Raw genomic sequence first — 23,799 nt, forward strand, 5'->3', positions numbered from 1 at the left:
ACAAAGAGCTGAGGTGCCTCTTTTCTTTGGGTTAGTGAGAGGTAGTGGTTCTCAAGATAAAGTCAGGAACATGGGATCCAGAGGAGCTTCTATGTGTGGGCCTCCACCGCTTTTATTGCTTATATAGTAGTTCTCCTTATCCAAGGGATATAACCCTCAGTGGATACTGGAAAATGTGGGTAATATCAAATCCTATATATACTCTGCTTTCTTGTATACACATATACCTACAATAAATTTATAATTTATGATTTAGGCACACTAAGAGGTTAACAGCAATAGCTAGGAGTAGAACAACTATAACAACATGATGTAATGAAAGTTATGTGAATGTTTGCTCTCTCCCAAAATATCTTATGCCTTGGGGCTGGGGTAGTGGCTCAGTGGTAGAACGCTTACCTATCATGTGTGAGGCACTGGGTTGGATTCTCCGCACCACATACACGTAAATAAAAGTCCATAACAACTAAGAAATATTTTTTTAAAATATCTTATGCTTTCACATTTTCACTTAAAGAAAACCTTTGCAGCTTCTCTTTGGCATATCCTAGTTGGTAGCATTACTGCTTTAGTGTTTAGCCATCATTAAGTAAAATAACTCTTACTTAAACTAGCAGTAATGAATGACTACTAGTTGACTAATACAGGGAAGGGGTAGTGCATACACTGTAGATACCGGATAAAGGGATGATTTATGTCCCAGGTGGGAGAGAGGGAGACAGAACCAGATTTCATCATGCTGCTCAGAATTTTCCATTTAACCTTTTAGACCACAGTTGACTTCATGGAACTGAAACTATTGAAAGCACAACTCCAGATAAGGGGGAATTACCATATTATGAAAAGCTCTGTGCTTTCTGGAAGACAGATCTTCACTCAATCTTCTTTCTCTTCTCACCTCAAGTCGTTCTGCTTCAGGAATTTGCTCTCATCTCCTTTCTCAGGGATGCCTTTCTGCTTGCTGACCACCTGACCAATATCAGCACATTTTCCAAATCTCATTTTCACTTCCCTCACGAGGCCCTTCCTGACCATGTTCCTCTGTGAGGCAGAATTGGCCTTCTGGCTTTATACCTCTATCGCACACTATATACACATGTATGACAACATGTATCACACTCCACATCGTATCTCTCATGCCCCACAGGTGCAGGATGGAAAGTCAGGAAATACTGTCCTGTGAGACCATTCATTTGGTGTTATGGAAAGAGCCCTGTGCTGGGGGCCAGGTAGCTTGTGTTTGGGTCCCTTCCTTGTCATTTATAAATATGTGAGCCTACATCATCTACACACGGAGCCCATTTTTCCCCTCCTCTAAAATGTGGAAGCTAGAGTTGATAAGGCATGAGATAACTGTTCTAAATGTATATGTATGTGTGTGTGTGTGTGTGTGTGTGTGTGTGTGTGTGTGGTGCTGGGATTGAACCCAGGGCCTTGTGCAGGGGAGGCAAGCACTCTACCAACTGAGCCCTATCCCCAGTCTGTCTAAATGTATTATGTAGAATGCAAATTGGAAAGAACTTTGTGATGGACTTTTGGTGTGTCAACTTGTATATAGTCCCATATATTTAATTAAACACTAATATAGATGTTGCTATGAAGCTACTTTGTGGATGTGATTAAATATGTAATCAGTTGATTATTTTAGAAATCTGGGCAGGCCAGGTTCTCCTGAAACGTTTTAAGAGCACAGCTGAGGCTTCCCTGTGGAAGAAATTCTGCCTGTAACAGCAATATCAGTCCATGCCAAAGAGTGTCCCCTCCCTCCTAGTAGCCTGTTCTACACATTTCCAACTTGCCAGCCAGTCCCCACAATTTCATGAGCCAATTCCTTGCAATAAGTCTCTTAATACACGTCTCTCATTGATTTTGTTTCCTTGGTCAAACTCTGATACAAGTTCATGGACACCTTGGTTTAAAACGTAGTTCTATGACTCAATAAGATATAAGATCTTAGGAAAGCTACTCACTGGCTCCAATCCACTGATTTCTTATTTATTAGAGGAGAGTAAAAACTTCTCCAGAGTTAATTATAAAAACTATTTTTATTGTATCTGTTTTAGAGTACTTTTTGGGGGGGTATTTTCTATGTATCATTTTTGGTGCTAAGTTAGCACTTCACCTTCGCATGTGTTCTCTCATTTATTCCTTTTTTTTCACTATGGTATTAAATGACATAATGCATATAATAAAAATAAATACCATCATGCCTGGAATGCTAAAGATATCTAATAAGAGTTAATTATGATGTTTTCTTTTGAAAAAAATATTTATTTTTTAGTTGTAGTTGAACACAAAGGTATTGTACCTTTATTTATTTATTTATTTATTTATTTATTTATTTATTTTTATGTGATGCTGAGGATCGAACCCAGGGCCTTACACATGCTAGGCTAGCACTCTACCGCTGAGCCACAACCCCAGCCCCTAATTCTGACTTTTTCTTTTTTTTTTTGTCTTGATATTTCTAAATGACAAGCTATTTTAAGGCAAATTTATCCCAGGCAATGGTTTAAACTATGTATGTAAATTAAGGGAACCATTTATGGATTAGAAGATAACTAATTTGGTTTGCCTACATTTGTCTCCAGGTTGTTTCACAGGACACCCCTCCGAACACATTGCTCTAGAATCCCACAGTACCTTCTGTAGGAGGATTTATGGAAATAGTCTATATGAATTGTGGAGAAACAAATAGACGGAAAAAGTGAGACACTTGACAGAAAGGGAGGTAACTACAAATTTATGAAGTCAAATTAGAAAATATTAGTGCTGTAAAGAAACCATAGATTCATTTTGGAGTCAAATTTTTTAAAGTTATAGATCAAATATAAACTGAAATGAATAGATAAGTGTATGGAGGTAGGTTAGGACTCATACGGGAATATAGAAACAAAGTCCCTACTTTCCCATAAGGGAAATACTGAGTTTTGGGAACTGAATACCATCTAAATACAATCTACCACACTTCCTTATCCTTGAGCAGGCTTCCCCATCACCTCATGACTTTGTACTCACAGAGAAGAGAAGGAAACAGAGCAAGTGGTAAATGAGGGACTGATGAGAGGCAGGAGACAGCCATTGTACATATAGCTTGAGGCGGCTGGTTGTGGATTAGTAAGTAGGTACACAGGAAGAAATGTGAACCAGAGAGGAGGCAAGGGACCCTAATCCTACATTGGCATAGCTTCTTCCCCAGCTCATACCCTGAATAGCTGGCCTCACCAACACCACCCTCCACAGCCTCTCAGGCCCTTTTATCCTATGCCAGTTCTAACAGAGGCAGGAATATACTCTTTAATTCTTTATTATAAAATTTTTAAAATGTTCAAAAGTAGAGAGAGTATACCTATACCCCAGTTTTAATAATTTTTGTGTCCAGCCGTCTTTCAATTATGCTTTCAAGTACCTCTCTCTGTTACAGTTTGGGTCTGCAATGTCCCACAGAAGCTCATATATTGAAGGCTTGGTCCCAAGTGCCCAGAGGTGGTGCCTTTGGGGAGTGGTTCGATCATGAGGGTGTTAACCTCACAGACAGATTGATCCATCCACGGGTTCATAGCTTAATGGGCAATTGGGAGACGGTTGTAACTTTAGGAGATGAGCCTTAATTGGAGGAAGTATGTCACTGGGTGTGTGCCTTTGAAGGATTTATTTTGTCCCCAACATCTTCCTTCCCTCTTTTTGCTTCCCGACTGCCATAAGGTGGGCAGCTTTCCTCCTCCACGTGTTTCCATCATGACGGACTACCTCACTACAGCCCCAAAGAGACCAGAGTCAAGTGACCATGGACTGAAGTCTCTAAAGCTATGAATCAAAAAAAAAAAAAAACTTTCTTCCTTTTAAGTTGTTATCTCAAGTACTTTGTCACAATGGTGAAAACTGATTAACTCTTGTGTTACCTTTTTGTCGCTGTGACCAAAATACCCTACAAGAACGACTTAAGGAGGAATTTCTTTTTTATTTTGGCTCATGGTTTCAGAGGTTTAGTCCATGGTGGGTTGACTCCATTGCTCTGGGCCCAAGGTGAAGCAGACCATCATGTGGAAGGGCATGGCGGGGGAAGGGGAAGGGCCTCAGGAAAGATGAACCTGCCAGAGCACACACCCAGTAACTCACCCCCTCCAGCCATGCCCCACTTGCCTGCAGTTACCACCCAGTTAGTCCATTCATACCGGGTTAGACTGATTAGGTTGTAGCTCTCATAATCCAGAAATTTCACCTCTGAATATTCCACAGGAGCTTTGGGGAGAACACCACACATCCAAAGCATAACAACCCCCTTCAACAGATTATTTTTTAAGGAATTCTCAGATACATAATTTCATCCATCATTATTCCAAAATGTCTCTCTAAAAGAAAGAACTCTAAAACTGATTGTAGTACATTCATTATACCAAATAATCATAATTTATTGACCATAAATATATTGCCTAGGAATAGTCTCTTTTATAGAGATTGTTGAATCAGGTTGAATTATAATCCATTCATTGTTTTATGCTTATGTCTTTTTTGATCTAGTAATACTCCCTACATCTGTTTTTCTCCCCTTAAAATTATTTGTTGAGAAGACAAGCTGTTATTTCGTTAGGGTTTCCCACAGTCTTGATTTTGCTGATTCCATCTTTATGATGTCATTTAACATTTCTCTCTGTTCTCTTTATGTCCTGCCAATATGTAGGTGTATCCAGAGACTTAGATTCATATTTGTGTGTGTGTGTGGGGGGTCTATTTCACAGGTGGTGATGAGCACCTCCTTCAACAAAAGCACAAAGGTCCTGGCCTTCTCTCCTTTTGTGATGCCAGTAGTTGCTACTGACCATTATCTATATTTATGGATTCCTCCTCAGGGGTTACAAATGGTGATACTTTAAATTTCTCATTCTTTATTTGCTTATAGAAGGAGAAACTTCCCCTTATTGACTATTTGCTACCCAAAAGAAAGAAAGGAAAAATGCTTGGTGGTTTCCTTTTACGCCAGTTATCAAATATTGAGTTGGGTTTAGAGAATCTGAAGGTGATCAACAGTCAATTTTGTATTGTATATAGTAAATTATGGATTAAAGCATATTTTAGTTCCAGGGATGGTGGTGTACACCTGTAATCCCAGCAACTCAGGAGGCTGAAGCATGAGGATCCCAAGTTCGAGGCCAGTGGGGGCCTCCTCAGCTTCATGCCTGAGTTCTTTTGAAAAGCCCCTAGTTTCTTTTCATAGCTTCTTTGCTGGTGTGGCCAAGTGATACAGACTGTATTAATTTAAAAGGACTGTCAAAACATAGTACCACAGACTGGGTGACTAAAACAACAGAAATTTATTGTTGAAAGACTAAAAGGTCTGGAAACCAGAGTCCAAAATCACGTTGCCACACTTCCTCCGAAGGCTCTCAGGAGAATCTTGCTCTGCCCTTCTTAGTTTCTGCTGGTTGCTGGTGATCCTTGGCTTCCCTTGGCCTGAAGCTGCATCTTGCCTCTGTTGTCACATGGCTCTCTTTCCCGTGGCCATCTCCCATTTTTTTCTTCTTGTAAAGATACCAGTCATGGAATTTGAAGCCACTCTAATCCAGTATCATACTTTAGTTTAGCTCATTCTATCTGCAAAGACCCCATTTCCCAATGAGTTCACCTTCGGAGGTTCTAAATGGACATGGCCTTTGGGGTGGCCAAAGGAGAGTTTTACATTTTAGATCTTAAATGTCCCTCAAAAGGCACACACGTTAAAGAATTGCTCCCACTTGATGGCACTATTGGGAGGTGGTGGAAAGTTTAGGAAGTGGGAAGTGGAGTCCTGTAAAAGGAAATGAGGTCATCTTGGGTGTGGTGTTGAAGGGATACTGGGAAGCCAGTCCATCTCTCTCTCTCCCTCTCTCCCTCTCTCTCCTCCCTCTCCCTCTCTCTCTCTCCCTCCCTCTCCCTCTTTCTCTCACGTCCTGGTTGCTATGAGATCAGCAGCTTTGCTCCACCCCCTGCTCACTGTCATGAGTCTTTCTCCACAAGTCCAAAGCCATGGCACAAAGGGACCACAGACTGAAATTTCTGAAACTGTGAGTCAAAATAAATCTTTCCTAGATATTTTGTGGCAGTGACAGAAAACTGACCAACAGAAGGAATACCCAGAAGTACACACTGTAAAATTCTACAGCTGAGTTCTGTAGAGCCCAAATATAGATAGAAAAAGGTCCGGCAAGAGCAGGAGCAGCAGGAGCAAAGCTGGGTCTGGCGTTGAGGTCTGAGAAGCATCTCAATGAGTGACCACAAAAGGGACATCACAGGGGTTGGGGTTGTGGCTCAGTGGTAGAGCACTTGCCCAGCATGTGTGAGGCACTGGGTTTGATTCTCAGCACCACATATAAATAAATAAAGGGCCACCAACAACTAATAATATATATATATTTTAAAAGGGACATCACACACAGGGGAGCAGGCTCCATTGTCCATGGATGGTCCATCACTTCTTGTTATCTCCTTTGTTGCAAAGTCTGTCACAACTGAGATCTTTCTCTTCCTTGTGATAGCACTGGTTGGCCAGCAGAGTGTGATAAGCCCAACCTGATCTTTTCTTAAAATTGGGAGCCATCTCACCACAAAGCCCTGAAAAGATAATTTTGGCTTTATTATAAATTACTGCAAATTCTGAACCTGCTTGGAATGCCTGCCCGTGCCTTGAACTCACCCATGCCTGGCTCTCTGACCAGATAGCAGCCCTCTCTGAAACTTTAGTGACACCTCACAAATCTTGGCCTTCCCTGGCCAGATAACAACCTTCTCTGAGGCTCTAAGGACCTTCATAAATTCTGATGTCGGGGCCAGCAAAAATGTAAACTACCATTAGTGTTATGCTTGTCAGAGTTCTGTTATCTGTAACCCCCCTTTGTGTAACTTTCTGGGCTATAAACCTGGGCTGCAGGAAAGATGCGGGGGCTGTCTTGTTCCCACGGTTTTGGGTGGGAGAGGCAGCCTGGCCGGTCGAAATAATAAGCTTGTTTTAATTTGATTTTAATTGGAGTCAGTGGTCTTTTCTTGCATCCTGGTCTAGCAAGTGTGGGTTATTCTCCTTTTTTTGCAAATGAGAAAACAGAGGAGAAAGAAAAGAATAAACTGGCCACAAATGTAGTTTAGCTTGTGAGAAGGAGAAGAGGAAGACAGAGATAGAAAAATGGAAAAACACTAAGGAGGCGACACTTTTGGGGCAGGGAGATTAAGGAGTGAATCCTTCAGATTGGAACTGGAAGAGCATAGAAGTTGTCAGAATGGTCTTCTACTACTTAAATATTCTGCAGTTTTGGATAAGTTCCTTAATCTCTTTGAGCTTCTGTTTAACTGAAAAGCAATAATAATAATATCAACTTTGTATATCCATGCCTATATTTACTCCAGATGCAATTAGCATCTTCTATATGCTAAAGCACTATGCTAGGTGCCAGTCACATGGCAGTGCAAAAAATTAGACAAAAATCTCTGCTCATGGAACTCCATTTTAGTTCAGGTAATTGTGAGGTATAAGTCAAATATCACATTAAAGCACTTGGCAACTACTAAGTATTCCCAAATCGTTAACTTCTTTTCTCCTAAGCTCTGAACCAGAACCAGCCCACCCAGAGAGCCAGCATGCACTCAAAGAGTAGGGCCAGGAAAGGGCTGCTTGGAATCAACCCAGGTGCTAGTTGTCTGAGAGGAGATGGGAAGTCTGTTTTAATCTTAGGAAATTACTGTTTGTTTCACTGTCCTCGTGTTATTTCTGAGAAGGAGGGATCTAGGAAGTTTTCCTGGTGAGATACTATCACATTAATCTCTCTGAAAAATATATTAATCACTTCTAACTTGGCTATTGATATCCACTGATGTGCTGCTGAAGTGGCACCCCCTTTCTCCACAGAAAAGCCCTCTTCACCATGGCTGATTTAAGACTGTCAGCAAAAGAGTCTCTGCGAAAGAGTCCACTGTAGATAAACTTCCTATTTTCATGTCACCCTGTTTACTTGGCCACTGGCCGAGAAGATACCAGCACTCCAGGTGCTGGACAACTCCTTATTAGTTTTTCACAAATGTATCCAGTATAGTACTTTGAAGAAATGTGCAAACAAGGCCTCTGGCCTTGAGCTGGGCTTCACAGAGATGTCTACATTTTTAAGATAAGATACAAATGGGCTCCATGGTAACAGCTGGCAGGGGGAGGAAAGAAAGGGGAGAAGCTCTCCCCTTCTTCAGGTGTTGTCCTTGAAGAGTTAACTTGCCCAGAATAGTGAAAGAAAAAGCTGCTTTTATGTGAACTTCTGTAAAGTGAACTTCTGAGCCCCTCCCCTTACACACTGGGTATAAAACTCTGAAACTCCCTGAACTCGGGGTTCAGGGAATTAATTGATTACAGCAAAAGCTGTGTTCTCTGAACCTGGCTGCAGCCAAATAAAACTGTTTCCTGCTATCTTTGGTGCCTTGTCTCATTTGTCCCTACAACACTGCCTCAGTTTCCCCCTCCTAAAACTACTGAAACTCCTAGGCTTCTCACTGGTGAGCATGGATTAGGAATTAGAGGATGGATTTTGCATTAAGTACCCACATGGCAGATAGTTGAGTTATTGCTGGGGCTGAAGGGACATCCCCTCTCTATGACCTTGATGTATAAAAGGGTTTCTAGAAACGTTGGGTGGAGGCTCCAGGATTCCTCAGCAGGCATTATGGCCACAAAATATCAATTACAAAAAAGGAGTCTTGGTGGTACGACCAGTAGACATAGACAAGGGCAGTCCTCATTACTGCGGATGACATCTTTTGGAACAGGCGAGACTATGGACTTCTCTCCAAGGCAGTGCTGTGGGAAGCCCCTGAGCCCATGTGGACCTGTGACACCTCACACTGGTTTAGTGGTGGTCTCCCAAAGACTGAACCCTTTGGATGCAGGCTGAGAGAAAACAATAGGCCTCAGCTTCTTGCTTCCAGTTTGAAAGTCACATTTCAGGGGTCACACAGACTAGACGAAGGTCATGATGGGGATTTTGCTACCCTGGAAGAATAAGTGATGACAGAGAATTGATTACATGTGCAGAAAAGGTGACAACTTGTAACACCAGGGCTTCATAAACTTGAAATTTATAATAAAGAGGATTGATGAGGTAGCAGAAAGCACTTTGGTTGACACAGGGGATAGCCTTTGACTCTGAGGTCAAACTCCTAAAGTAGCAGTTATAGTGGACAGCTGCTCTCTGTGTCTGTTTGAGCATTTTTTTAAAAAAAAATTTTATAAAATTGTAGTATAAAATTTGTGTCTAAAATCAAGAAAGTGAAGTAAGAAGCCCACTTATGAAACCACTGAGGAACCTAAGAGTTTAATGAAGATGCTGCTTCTCTGATAATTTTAAGAAATCTGATGGGAGGAAAAATTTCTAGTTTGTTATCTCAGCCCACTTCTGGGAAAACCAATAATCAGAAAAACTCAATTACCAGGATGCACACTTCAGATATATAGATATGTATTGTGCTTTCAGTCTTGTCTTATCCTCTTGTTTCTACCTTAAGGGAAACAAAAAGCAAAGAAATTGGTAGGGCAACCAAGGCCTTCTTTCTCTTGAAAACATTTAAGCTGGCAACTAAGACTCTTTTTTTTTTTTTAACCAGAGTAAGAAACAAAATCACAGAGTAACAGGATACAGACTGGAGACAGCTAAAACTGTGCCCCCAAATCCTCTTTAAAAAATTATTATTCTAATGAAAAGGTTCAGGAGGAGTTATAAGAACATGTTCTGCTTGGCTTTGGAAAAAAAAAAGCAGTTGATTACATTAAATTAATGGGCATTGTATCAGTTGACAACCCATCATTTATATTTAATTCTTGCTCTAAATTTTGTACCACTTACCCATAAAGTAATTGTTCATGGTAGGTATTTAGGAGATTTTCTCAACAGATGTATATTTTTTTATTATGTATCTGCTATGTGCCACTCTGCTATGTACTGGAACAACTATCAGGGCCCTTCCTTCAGGGACCTTATAGGCAAGAAACCTGTAATAATCTGATATTGTGCTTGTTATGGAGGTCCCTGGGGAAGCTATATTATAGCAGCGAGCTAAAACATGAGTGGGGGTTCACAGGGCTGAGAAGGAAAAGGGTCCCAGCAGAGGAAACAGTATCTGCAATGTCCTAGGCAGGGAACCAACCTAGAGAGATGGAAAAGAGATTGTTGTAATAGGAAACAGAAAGCAAAGAGCTCAGTTGAATGGTAGCAAGACAGGGAGGAATAGAGGAGATAATGCAAAGCATTTAATCTCTCTGCCTCATTATCTTCATCTGTAAAATGGGAGTCAACAGTGGAGTCTAAATTTAGGATTGTTATGAGGATAAAATAGTAATGTCCATAGAGCATTTAGGACAGAGCTGTGTATCCTGCTCCAGCTGCTGTTATCCCTTCTCACCTTCTATTTGTTGAATTCTGCCTTGTGTTATGATTGCTACAGATCCTAATTTATCCCTCACTCTATTATCAATTTCCTGAGGCTAGGGACTCTGCCCTGCTCATCTTTGGATTGCTGGGATCTTGAACACAACAATGGCCAAATAAATCTTTTTTTGAATTATCTTTTATGGAACTATGCTGGGCATAGTGTGACCTCAAGGTCCTTTGGGCTTTTGTGGTTTGATGATCCTCATTTCAAAAAAAAAAAAAAAATATATATATATATATATATATATAGATAGATAGATAGATAGATAAACAGTTCTTGTCAAAACACAATATACACCGAAAAAAGAGCACAGCCATAATTTTGACTTAATAAGGGTTCACAAACACATCCCTGTAACCAGCTGTCTGATACAGAAACAGCATTGTCTGCACTCAGGAAACCTTTTGTCCCTGTTTCAGTTACTCTCTGTCTCTCATGGTAATCACTGTCCTGACTCTAATGCAAATGTTTTTGTCCTTTCTCAGACAATATGTACTCTTTGGTGTCTAACTCCTTGTATTGACATTTGGTTCTGAGACCCTTTGTGGTATTGTGTGTAGCCATAGTCTGTTCATTTTCTCTGCTGTAATCTATACCATAATTTACTTGTCTATTCTACTCCTCATGGGCATTTTAGTAGTGTCCAGTTTTGGACTACTATCAATAGTAGTGCTTACAACTTTCTAGAACATGTCATGTGGTGAATAGACCTGTGCATTTCTACTAGATGTACACCCAGGAATGACAGTGCTGGGTCACAGGCTCTGCATATTTTCAGCCATAGTAGATATGACTGAGCTGTTTTCCAAAAAGATTATGCCAGTTTGTACAGCCACCAGCAGTCTGTGGGAGTTTAGTTCTTTCACAGCTTCCTCAACACTTAGAATTTTCTCTTTTTCACCTTAATTATGTTTAAAATGCATATTTGATCAGGTTGGGATGCAGGGATCAGTGGTACCACCCTAAGACCATGAGGTCACAGCTGTGTTGTTCATCCAAATGGTTCCCTGTCAGAGATCATCTTGCATTCAACAAGCAGTGACTAAAAGCCTACTCAGCTCTAGCTCCTGGGGGCACCAGGTGAAAAAGAGCAGGGACCCACCTGAAGAGCCTTCAAGGCTCATGTCGAGAAATAAGAGTGAGAAGTTAAATTCTCAGATATGCAGACAAGTGAGATGTGCTGACTGCCTGGGCACCCCAAAGAAAGCCCACTGAGGAGAGGGCATTTGAGCCCTGAAGCAGGAGTGTACCACAGGCTTGAGTGGAGGAGGGTCCTGAACTCCACAGGAAGAAACATGTGCCCAGCCTCCGAGGCATGAAAGGAAGGTCACATAGAGCTCTATGTTTGGACATCTGGGGGATCCATCTTCCTAACAGAAGCACAAATCCTCTCTACATCTCTACTGTAGCTGCTTGGTTTCTTCTTGGTAACCTCCAAGATAGCCTGCTTCCCACTCCAAGATTACCTTCCTATTTTCATGGAGCATCTTCAATAAAAACTAATAACAGTAAACCAGGCATGGTGGTTACATGCCTGTAATCCCAGTGACTCAGGAGGCTGAGGCAGGAGGATCACTGGTTTGAGGTCAGTCTCAACAACTCAGACCATGTATCACTATCAGGATAAAAAAGAGACCCAAAAAAAAAAAAAGAGTTGGGGATGTAGCTCAGTGGTAGAGCACCCCTGTGTTCAATTCCCAATACAAAAAATTTACTAATAACAATCACTACTACCAAAAACTCATCATATGCTAGATAGCATTAAATATTTTGTTGAAATTACCATATTTGCTCTTCCAAAAAGTCCCATGAATTAGGAACCATTGTTATCCCCATTTTATAGCTGAGGAAATTGAGGAAAAGAAACATGCCAAATCACATTGTAGAGATTGGTAGAGACATGGATTGAACCTGGATTCTTCTGAGTTTTGAATTCATGCTCTTCCCCTGCCCCATTGCCTATTTTTCACTGTCTATAATCTCCTTTTTCCCACATCCTCACAGCTAAAAAATAATAATGATTTTCAGAAAAAAATGTAAACCTATGACTGTCATACACATATAAAAATGAGCAGATGTGAAAGATTTGATTCTATTCATGTTCTAAGTACTCCAAATGAGAATATGAAGAACAGGCACACTTATGAATCAGGAAAATTCAAATTAATGCACAAATGGAGGCAAACTGGTACAAGGAAGTGGGAAGTCCACCAAATCTTCAATTCAGGGCAGGAATTTCAATTCAGTGAAAGGAATTTGCATGTCTCTAAGAATTATTTTGCATAGCTATTAGTTATCTATAACATACAGAGTTGTAAAACAGCTAAAAGATGCTTATAGACTAGAATCAGATAACCTTGAAGAGGTTTCTTTTAAACAATGCTTAGCTTCCAGTGATGTTTGTTGTTGTTGTTTTTCAATTACAAATCTTCACACATTTCAAGATAGTGGTCAGCACACAGTTGCAGTTCCTCTGATAGTCCTCTCTGACCTATTGGCAAGTGTCCTGTCCATCCTAGTTTCTCATAATCTTAGTTTATTCCGGCTTCTAAAAAAACAGCATAAACTGGGTAATGTATAAACAACACAAATGTATTGGTCGTGACACCAGAAGATTCAGTGTCTGGTGAGAACTCACTTCTTGGCTCATAGATGGTACTTTTTTTACTGTATCTGCACATGTAGAAGGGATAAAGGAGCCCAGGGATTTTACTCCAAAATATGGGACCTGATATGCTGATTATTTTAAATTAAATGCCCTTGGAGATCAGTGTATGTTAGAAAGGGCTTTTCTCTGATAATCATTTACCATAAAGACCTGACCCACCTGGAGAAGCCAATTGCTTTTGGTCAACTCCCTGAAGTCTCATTAACTAAACCCATGTCACAGAAAGGGAGATTGAGGAATGTCACCACTTATAAACAGACATTTTTAGAAGTTAATTTTTCTCCCTGGTCCATTCATTCATTTAAATATTATAATTCACAGACTCTTGTTTCCCCTAAAAATTACTTCCTACCCCTCAACATTGCCTACACCCCTGCCGCTTCCCTCTTTCCTATGAAGAAGGGCATACAACTATCCAGACCTCACTGGGTTAGCAGATATCACTCCCCTGTGTTTTCCTTTGTGCACATTAATACGTTGATATGCCTTTTCTCCTGGTGAATCCGGCTATTATCAGTTCATTCCAACAACATTCAGAGAGTGAAAGGAAAATTTTCCTGTTGTGCCTAAACCAGTAGCTGATTCTCTGCAGCCTCTTTTATAAGGACACTAATCCTAGTCATGAGGGTGCGTCTCTCCCAAAGGCCACATCTACTAATGACACATCTGTAATTAAGTTTCATCATATGGATTAGGGACGAACACATTCAGACCATGCCACTCATTTTTTGAGTGCACTCCAATGTCTCAATGTCTCCATTAAAGTGTGACAACTCGAACTGAACAAAGTACTTAGGAGTGTCTTAACTAGCTTGAAGTGAATGGAGACATCAGCATTAAAATTCTAATCCCTTCATTTATATCGACGTGTCTTTATCTCAGTTTGCTTTATCTATTTGGCTTGCTGTTTGTCATATCAAGCCCATTCCCCTCTCCTCCTGGGCACACAGCTGGACCATGGTCCCCATGTTCTTGCAGTCAGGGGTGGCCATGCGACTGAGACAGTGACTAGCCACAAATGTGATGTGTGTCTTTTCTGGGCAGAAACAGGTGGATGCACCTTTTTTGCATTGTCTGTGTGTCATCTACCAGTTGAACGGAGAAAATTGACCATTATGAGGCATGTGGAGCCACAGTTGAAATGAGCCTGGGTCCCTGAATGCTAACGTGGAAGGCTGCTGGGCCATGTTACCCAGACTTTTTCAAAGGGAGAGATAAACCTGGGCTGTGTTAAGACCCTGAGAGTGTAAGGGTCAGTGTGTAGTCACCAGCATCCCCTTCACTAAAATAGATAGGATCACAGTGGCCTCCTTTGCCTTGAACTTCTCTTGCACCCACTTTCCCTGAGGAAAACACTATCAAGGTATTCACAATTTCATCTGCACACTTTCCCAGCACAATGAGAAACATTCTATCGGGAGAGTTCAAGGGTAAATTGTGAGCTCTCTTATAAACTCTGTTTCCCATGGATCTCTGGATAAAATGACCCCATACTTTCTATCCTGACAACTATTTGTTCTTCTTAAGAGACAGAGTGAATTGAGGCAGGATTTGGGAAGTTCTGCATTCTCTCTGGATTAATAACACTGCAGCATCTGAGAGTTGTTGGTTTCCTTTGAGGGCAAAACACAAAGCATGTGTCCTTCTTCCCACTGAGTTAACAGAACAAGTTGCCCACCCCACATACTATCCAAAGCAGCAGGCCCTCACAGTCTGCTCAGAAGAGCCAGCAACATGAAGAGAAGAGGAGGGTCAGCTCCGGCCAGTTGTGTCTTTCCTAGAGCGAGTTTGGAGCATTGGCCTGGATGAAGTCCATGAGCCTGCTGACATGTCTGACAGAGTCCTTGAATTACGTCATTAGTGTTCTGAATGACTCAGATATCATTGTTTTCTGGTAGGTCATATTGACATAAAATTCTCATGATGACTGGCCTTATGAAACACACTGGCCAAAACATTCATTTCCTAAGCAAAGGTTGCAATTAGTAGCCAATCAATGAAGATAATCACTCAGCACTCACACATAACCATTTTGAGAGTTCAGAGTCTCTTGGTCACTTTGGTCACTTGATAGAAGCAGGGCTGGTCTAGTAGTCAAAAGGCCTGGATTTCAACTGATCTAACAATACCTACCGTTTGAGGGGTACTTGCTATTTGCCAGGTCATTCTAGGCACTTAATTTATATCCTTCAAAATAGAATGTAAATTTGCAAGACTATTAGTTCTACAGATGCCTCTATTTTACAAGTAATTTTACAGAGGCACCCATTTTAGAGATAAAGACTCGTGTTCTATCTGCTTTATAATCAACAGTGTGCAGGTCCTTCCTGGAAAAGGATTATGACTCTGTTGTGTTTGGATCTGGAATGTCTTCCAGAAGCTCCTGTGTTGAAGGTTTAGTTCCCAGCATAGCAATGTTCAGAGGTGGGGCTTTGGGGAAGTGATTGGGTCATGAGGGCTCTGACCTCATCAGTCAATTAATCCAGTGATAGCAAAATAGACTGTGGGGAGGTAGTGCAAACTGTAGGCCTTTGGGGCACGTTTAGAAGAAGATGGTCACTGGGGTGTACACTAGAAGGGTTTATCTTCTCCCTGCCCCTTCCTTTCTTCTCCTTCTCCTTCTCCTTCTCCTTCTCCTTCTCCTTCTCCTTCTCCTTCTCCTTCTCCTTCTCCTTCTCCTTCTCCTTCTCCTTCTCCTTCTCCTTCTCCTTCTCCTCCTCCTCCTCCTCCTCCTCCTCCTCCTCCTCCTCCCTCTCCTTCTTCCAGTTGAAATATTTTTATTAGAAGAATTTCATACACAAAACTTCTTTTAATTGAATAGAAGACATATTAGGAAAAAGAATTAGCGTGCACTCAGCATCTTCTGTAGTCTCTCACTCAATCCATCAAACATTACTGATTTAGGGAATAAAGGTGCAAATGTTAACACACAATGGTCTTATATCTCTAGAAAGTACCAGATTAGTGGGACATTAGGTACATTATTTTAATGTACAACCACTTCTGTCATCATGTTCTATATATGTTCCTGAAAAATCTTATATGTCACAAAATTACACCTTACAAAACCAGGGCTTAATGGAAACATGGGATTTCATAGACCATTCACAGCCTACGTAACTTTAAAGCCAGAGCACTAACAAAAGCAATAACAGTCTTAATAAAAACAGGAGCAAAGCTATAACTTCACTGTCTAATTCATGCACTCCACATTTGCACCAATAATAAAGTCAGTTAATCCTTTGCTGACTTAATCCCTAAACTTACCATTCCCTCTAATAGCTCACATTCACTTATTATACAGAAAAAGTACATTACAGTTTAAATTTCCTATCCAGTGTATTTAACTCAAGAGATACAGCTTCACAGCTACTTCATCTGCACTTTCAAATTCTCTGGATGTTTAATATTGTGGAAAGTATAATAGCTCTTGAAGCACCTAATCCTATAACTAATGTAAGATACTTCTTACATTTTCAGTTTTTTTTTTCCGTCTAAAAGTTTTTTCCCTTTTTCCTTCTAATATTACTTACAGATTTCCTGGTACTGAGAAAGTTTGCTCTTAATCTTTTTTTTAATTTGTTATTTATGACAGCAGAATGCATTACAATTCATAATACACATATAGAGCACAATTTTTCATATCTCTGATTTTATATAAATTATATTCACACCATTCTTGTCTTCACATATGTATTTAGGGTAATGATGTCCATCTCATTCAACCACCTTTTTTACCCCCATACCACACCTTCCCATCTGACCCCTTTGCCCTATCTAGAGTTTGTCTAATTCTCCCATGCTCCCCATCCCAACCCAATATGAATCAACCTCCTATATTAGAGAAAACATTTGACGTTTGGTTTTTTGGGATTGGCTTACTTCTCTTAGCATTATCTTCTCCAACTCCATCCATTCACCTTCAAATGCCATGATTTTATTCTCTTTTAATGCTGAATAGTATTCCTTTGTGTATACACCACATTTTCTCTATTCATTTATCTACTGAAGGGCATCTAGGTTGGTTCCACAGTTTAGCTATTGTGAATTGTGCTGCTATAAACATTGATGTGGCTGTGTCCCTGTAGTATGCTGTTTTTAAGTCCTTTGCGTATTGACCAAAGAGTAGGATAGCTGGATCCAAGGATTCTCCACACTGCTTTTGGCTACACCAATTTGCAGTCCCACCAGCAATGTATGAGTGTGCCTTTTCCCCACATTCTCACTAACACTTATTGTTGTTTGTATTCTTGATAGCTGCCATTCTGACTGGAGTGAGACGAAATCTTAGAGTAGTTTTGATTTGCATTTCTCTAATTGCTACAGATGTTGAACATTTTTTCATGTATTTGTTGATTGATTGGTTATCTTCTTCTGAGAAGTGTCTGTTCAGTTCCTAGGCCCATTTATTGATCGAGTTACTTATTTTTCTGGTGTTAAGATTTTTGAGTTCTTTATATACCCTAGAAATTAGTGCTCTATCTGATGTGTATGTGATAAAAATTATAGGCTTTCTATTCACCTCACTGATTTGTTTGTTTGTTTTTTTGTTTTTTGCTGAGAACAAGCTTTTTAATTTGAATGCATTCCATTTATTGATTCTTGATTTTAATTCTTGCATTATAGGAGTCTTAATTAAGAAAATTGGGGCCTAATCTGACATGATGGAGATTAGGGCCTACTTTTTCTTCTAATGGGCGCAGTTCCTCTAGTTCAATTCCTAGGTCCTTGATCCCCTTTGAGTTGAGTTTTGTGCATGATGAGAGATATGATTTAATTTCATTTGGTTGCATATGGATTTCCAGTTTTCCCAGAACCATTTGTTGAAGAGTCTATCTTTTCTCCAATGTACATTTTTGGTGCTTTGTATATTATAACTGCCATTATGTGGGTTAGTCTCTGTGTCCTCTATTCTGTACCATGAGTCTACAAGTCTATTTTGATGCCAGTACCATGCTGTTTTTGTTACTATGCTCTGTAGTATAGTTTCAGTTCTGATATACTGATGCCATCTGCTTCACTCTTCTTGCTTAAGGATTGATTTAGCTATTCTGGGTCTCTTGTTATTCCAGGTGAATTTCATGACTGCTTTTTCTATTTCGGCAAAGAATGTCAATTGAGAGTTTGATTGAAATTACATTAAATATGTATAGTGCTTTTGGTAGTATAGTCATTTTGACAATATTAATTCTGTCTAACCAAGAACAAGTCCATGTGAGTGGTATGCTTTCCATCTTCTAAGATCTTCTTTGATCTCTTTCTTTAGCATTCTGTAGTTTTCATTGTGGAGGTCTTTCACCTCTTTTGTTAGGTTGATTCCCAAGTTTTTTTTTTTTTTTTGAGGCTATTGTAAATGGGTTAGTTTTCCTCATTTCCCTTTCAGAGGATTTGTCACTGATATACAGAAATGCCTTTGATTTATGGTGTTGATTTTATATCCTGCTACTTTGCTGAATTCATTTACTAGTTCTAGAAGTTTTCTGGTGGAATTTTTTGGGTCTTCTAGGTATAGAATCATATCATCAGCAAATAGTGCTAATATGAGTCCTTCTTTTCCTATCCATATCCCTTTAATTTCTTTTGTCTAATTGCTCTGGCCAGTGTTTCAAGAACTATGCTAAATAGAAGTGGTGAGGTAGAGCATTCCTGTCTTGTTCCAGTTTTTAGAAGGAATGCCTTCAGTTTTTCTCCATTTAGAATGATGTTGGCCTGGGGCTTAGCACAGGTAGCTTTTACAGTGTTAAGATATATTCCTGTTATCCCTAGTTTTTCTGATCTTTTCAACATGAAGTAGTGCTATATTTTGTCAAATGCCTTTTCTGTGTCTATTGAGATGATCATATGGTTCTTATCTTTAAGTCTATTGATATGATGAGTTACATTATTGATTTCCTTATGTTGAACCAACCTTGCATCCTTGGGATGGTGTACTATCTTTTTTATATGTTTTTGTATTCAATTTGCGAGAATTTTATTGTGAATTTTTGCATCTATGTTCATTAGAGATATTGGTCTGAAGTTTTCTTTCTTTGATGTGTCTTTGCCTTGTTTTTGAATCAGGGTGATTTTGACCTCATAGAATGAGTTTGGAAGTTCTCCCTCTTTTTTGATTTCCTGAAATAAATTGAAAAGTATTGGTATTAGTTCTTCTTTAAGGGTCTTGTAGAACTCAGTTTTGTATCCATCCAGTCCTGGGCTTTTCTTGGTTGATAGAATTCTGATGGTGTCATCTATTTTATCGCTTGAAATTGATCTGTTTAAATTGTGTATATCATCCTGATTCAATTTGGGCAATTCATATGACTATAGAAATTTGTCGATCCCTTCGATATTTTCTATTTTATTGGAGTACAAGTTTTCAAAATAGTTTATAATTATCTTCTGTATTGCTGTAGTGTCTGTTGTGATATTTCCTTTTCTCATCACATATGTTAGTGATTTGAGTTTTCTCTCTCCTTCTTTTGATTAGCATGACTAAGGGTTTGTCAATTTTATTTATTTTTTTAAAAAACAACTTTTTGTTTTATCAATTTTTTGGATTGTTTCTTTTGTTTCAATTTCATTTATTTCAGCTCTGATTTCAATTATTCCCTGACTTCTACTGCTTTTGATGTTGATTTGTTCTTCTTTTTCAAGAGCTTTGAGATGTAATGTTATTTATTTTTTTACTTTTTCTTCTTTTAAGGAATGAACTCTATGCATTGAACTTTCCTCTTAGTACTGTCTTCATAGTGTCCTAGAGATTTTGATACATTGTGTCTGTGTTCTCATTCACCTCTAAGAATTTTTGATATCTTCCTTGATGTCTTTTGCAACCTATTGTTCATTCAGTAGCATATTACTCAGTCTCCAGGTATTGGAGTAGCTTTTATTTTTTATTTTATTATTGGTTTCTAATTTCATTAAATTCATTCTAATAAATTCATTCTAATTTCATCTGATAGAATGTAGGGTAGTATCTCTACTTTTTTTATATTTGCTAGGAGTTGCTTTGTAGCATAATATATGGTCTATTTTAGAGAAGCATCCATGTGCTTCTGAGAAGAAATTGAATTTGCTTGTTGAAGGATGAAATATTCTATATATGTCAGTTAAGTCTAAGTTATTAATTGCATTATTGAGTTCTATAGTTTCTTTGTTCAGCTTTTGTTTGGAAGATCTATCCAGTGGTGAAAGAGGTTGTTAAAGTCACCCAGAATTATTAGGTTGTAGTCTATTTGACTCTTGAACTTAAGAGTTCGCTTGATGAATGTAGATATTGTTTGAGGCATATATATTTATCATTGTTATGTTTTGTTGATGAATGGTCCCCTACTTGCTTTTGCAGTCCAAGTGAGTGGTATGCTTTTCTCCAACCTTTTACCTTCAGTCTGTGGATGTCTTTACTCATGAGATGAGTCTCTTGGAGGAAGCATATTGTTGGATCTTTTCTAAATCCAACCTGCCAGTCTATATCTTTTGATTGGTGAGTTTAGGCCATTAACATTAACATTCAAGGTTATTATTGAGACATAACTTGTATTCCCAGCCTTTTTTGTTTATTTTTGGTATTTAACTTGACTTGGTTTCTACTTTGATTAGTTTTTCCTTTAGTGTAATACCTCTCTTTGCTGATTTTCATTTTTTTTTAATTCCTCTTCATGAATATTTTGCCAAGGATGTTCTGTAGTGCAGGCTTTCAAGTTGTAAATTCTTTTAGCTTTTGTTTATCATGGAAAGTTTTTATTTCATCATCAAATCTAAAGCTTAATTTTGCTAGATATAAGATTCTTGGTTGGCATCCATTTTATTTCAGAGCTTGGTATATGTTGTTCCAGGATCTCCTGGCTTTGAGGATCTGGGTTGAAAAATCTGCTGAGATACAATTTGGTCTCCCCCTATATGTGATCTGATTCCTCTCTATTGTGGCTTTTAAGATTCTATCCTTATTCTGTATGCTAGGCATTTTCATTATAATAAGCCTTGGTGTAGATCTGTTGCAATTTTGTACACTTGGTGTCCTGTAAGCCTCATGTGTTTGGGTTTCCAATTGATTCTTCATGTTTGGGAAATTTTCTGACATTATTTCATTGAAGAGATTGTGCATTCCTTTGGTTTGAAACTCTGTGACTTCCTCTATTTGGTCTTTTCATGCTATTCCATAATTTTTGGATGTTCTGCTCATAGTTTCTTACCATCTTCACTGTGTAGTCAACATTATTTTTTTCCAGAATATATACTTTGTCTTGATTATTTGATGTCTTCCAAGTGATCTAGTCTATTGGTGATGATTTATATTGATTTTTTTTGGTTTATTGTTTCCTTTATTTCAAGAATTTTTGATTTTTTCTTAGAATCTCTCTTTCTGAAGTAATCTTTTGCTACCTGTATTTGTTCCCTTATCTGTTTATTGGTGTCACCAATGGTTACCTATATTCGCTCTTTTATCTCTTTGTTGGAGTAATCAATTTGCCTGTATTTGCTCATTTAAGTCATTCTTTAATTCACAGATCATTTTAATTATGAACCTTCTGAACTCCTTCTCTGTCATTTCACCAACTGCGCTGTCTATGGGTTCTGTTCTTATAGTATCCTGGTTTGTTTGGGGCACTTCCCTGACTTGTTTTTCACGTTGTCTATGTGATTTCCTTTCTTGAAGTGTGGATCTGAGCTATTACAGTTTCTCCCCTATAATCTTGTAGTATCTGTGCAGATTGTCTGTACCTCACCTTGGTGTTGGGCTTCCAGACCCTGCTGTGTCCCAGGATGGATGCTACTGCAACAATAGGTGGTGGTGACAATAGCAGGAGATAACTTGAGTTAGCTGTGGAGGTACCCTAAAATGGATGCAATGTCTTTCAGAGATGGGGCTGCAAGTGTGGTTCTTACACTGGTTTTGGGATGCCTGCTCCAAGATGCAGCTGCTCCTAGGCCCTATCTGTTGTCCCCCAAAAGAGGCTACTGTATGGGGAAGGATATAGGGATGGTTGCAGTATCTCAAGATGGAAGTGGGTTAGATCTGGGCTCCCAGGTTGTGGGAGGGGACAGCCTCAGGCATACACTGGACCTGTGCTTCCAAGCAGGTCATCAGAGAGGCTTGTGCTCTGGGGGGGTCTGCAGGTGGTGGGTGGACCCAGACCTACCCTGGGCCCTGCAGGTTGGTGAGGCGAATCTGGGCTGAGCCTGAGCTCCAGCAGGGGTCTTCCAGTGGTGGGACGGACCCAGGCCTACCCTGGGCCCTGGCTCCTGTGTAGGTGGGTGAGGAGGGTTCCCTGCCCCTTCCTTTCTATCCCTGCTTCCAGCTACCATGAGCTGGGCAGCTTTCCTCTGCCTCGCTTTTCTGCTACAATGTTCTGCCTCACATCAGTCCCAGAGCAGTGGAGTCAGCAACCATGGACTGAAACCTTTGAAATCATGAGCCAAAGTAAAACTTTTCCCCCTTTCAGTTGTTTGGGTCAAGTTTTTGGTCATAGTGATGAAAAGCTAAAATAGACCCTGACTTTGGTAAGTTTAAAATCTCCTTGAGGAAGGGAGGAGTTCCTGAAATAACTGAGAACTAAGTTCATATAAAGCTAGGTGTGTCTTTTTACTGTTTAAAGCCAAAGGGAGACTAAAGGTCCTGGCTAAATTAATGGGGATGAGAGTCATCTCCAGCCTAAGAAGCCAGGCTGGGATGGCAGAGTAAAACCAACCCAGTTACTACATAGACAAGTGGACCAATATCAGGGACGGAGTGGGAATATGGCCCGCATGGAGGTAGGCATGGGGAGACGTGGACAAAGCCAGCCTGGAGTCAGGAGATGGGGTGTTTGTGATGATGCTCAGGATAGCTTCATTTTACTCTGTTGAGGGCTGGACCAGGACTGTCCTTTGAGCAATTCTGAACCTTGGCTACACACAAAAGATGCCAAGGGGAACTTTCAAAAAATACTGAAGCCAGAGCATTATCCACGAAGATCGATTTAGTGAGTCTGGGGTTGGGTGTGGGCCTCGGGACTTTTCAGGGCTGCCCAGGTGAATCTAATACGAAGTCAAGTTGAGAACCCCTGCCCAAAGGCATCACCACACACCTGCCCATCATCCCTGTGCTATCTTTTATGACACCCCCCCCCCCGCACTTACTCCTTGCTGATTCTATCCTTTTAAGAGTGCTTTACTGAGAATTTTAAAGAATCTGGCTTTAGGGAGAACAGGTTTTCTGGAGAGATATGACTCTAGTAAGGCCTTGAAGGACTGAAGTTTCGCTCAGGGCTCAAGAGTTGTGGAGTAGTAGAGCAAAGAGCTGGGATGCCCAAAGGCTCTCTTCTAGGTGAAACCTTGCTTCCCTCTAAAGGAGAGAAACTAAAAAAAGTGTTACACCTCAACTGAGCTTTGTTTTGGAAAAATGTAGGCCTCCTTCAGGGACTAACCTTTATATTTGCAGATCGAACAAACATTTATGGAACCCTTTATGTGTTCCAGGCACTGTGCTAGGTGCTTTGTCATGTTGTCCCACATACTGTATGAAGTTTCTTTTAAAATCCCTTACCTTTCCTCCTTAAGTTCAATTTAACACCTAAATCAGCTGAGTTATAGAAGAGGGATTAGACTTAACCTTTGGAGCTTCAAAAGATAACTAGAGTAATAATTGTTGTTATAATTAATTGAGCATTTACTATATCCCAGGCATTAGGCTAAGTACTTCAGATTTATGCCAACCCAATTAATTCTCACTAAGT

Source organism: Urocitellus parryii, chromosome 4 (genome assembly GCF_045843805.1).
Source record: "Urocitellus parryii isolate mUroPar1 chromosome 4, mUroPar1.hap1, whole genome shotgun sequence".
NCBI classification, from domain to species: domain Eukaryota; kingdom Metazoa; phylum Chordata; class Mammalia; order Rodentia; family Sciuridae; genus Urocitellus; species Urocitellus parryii.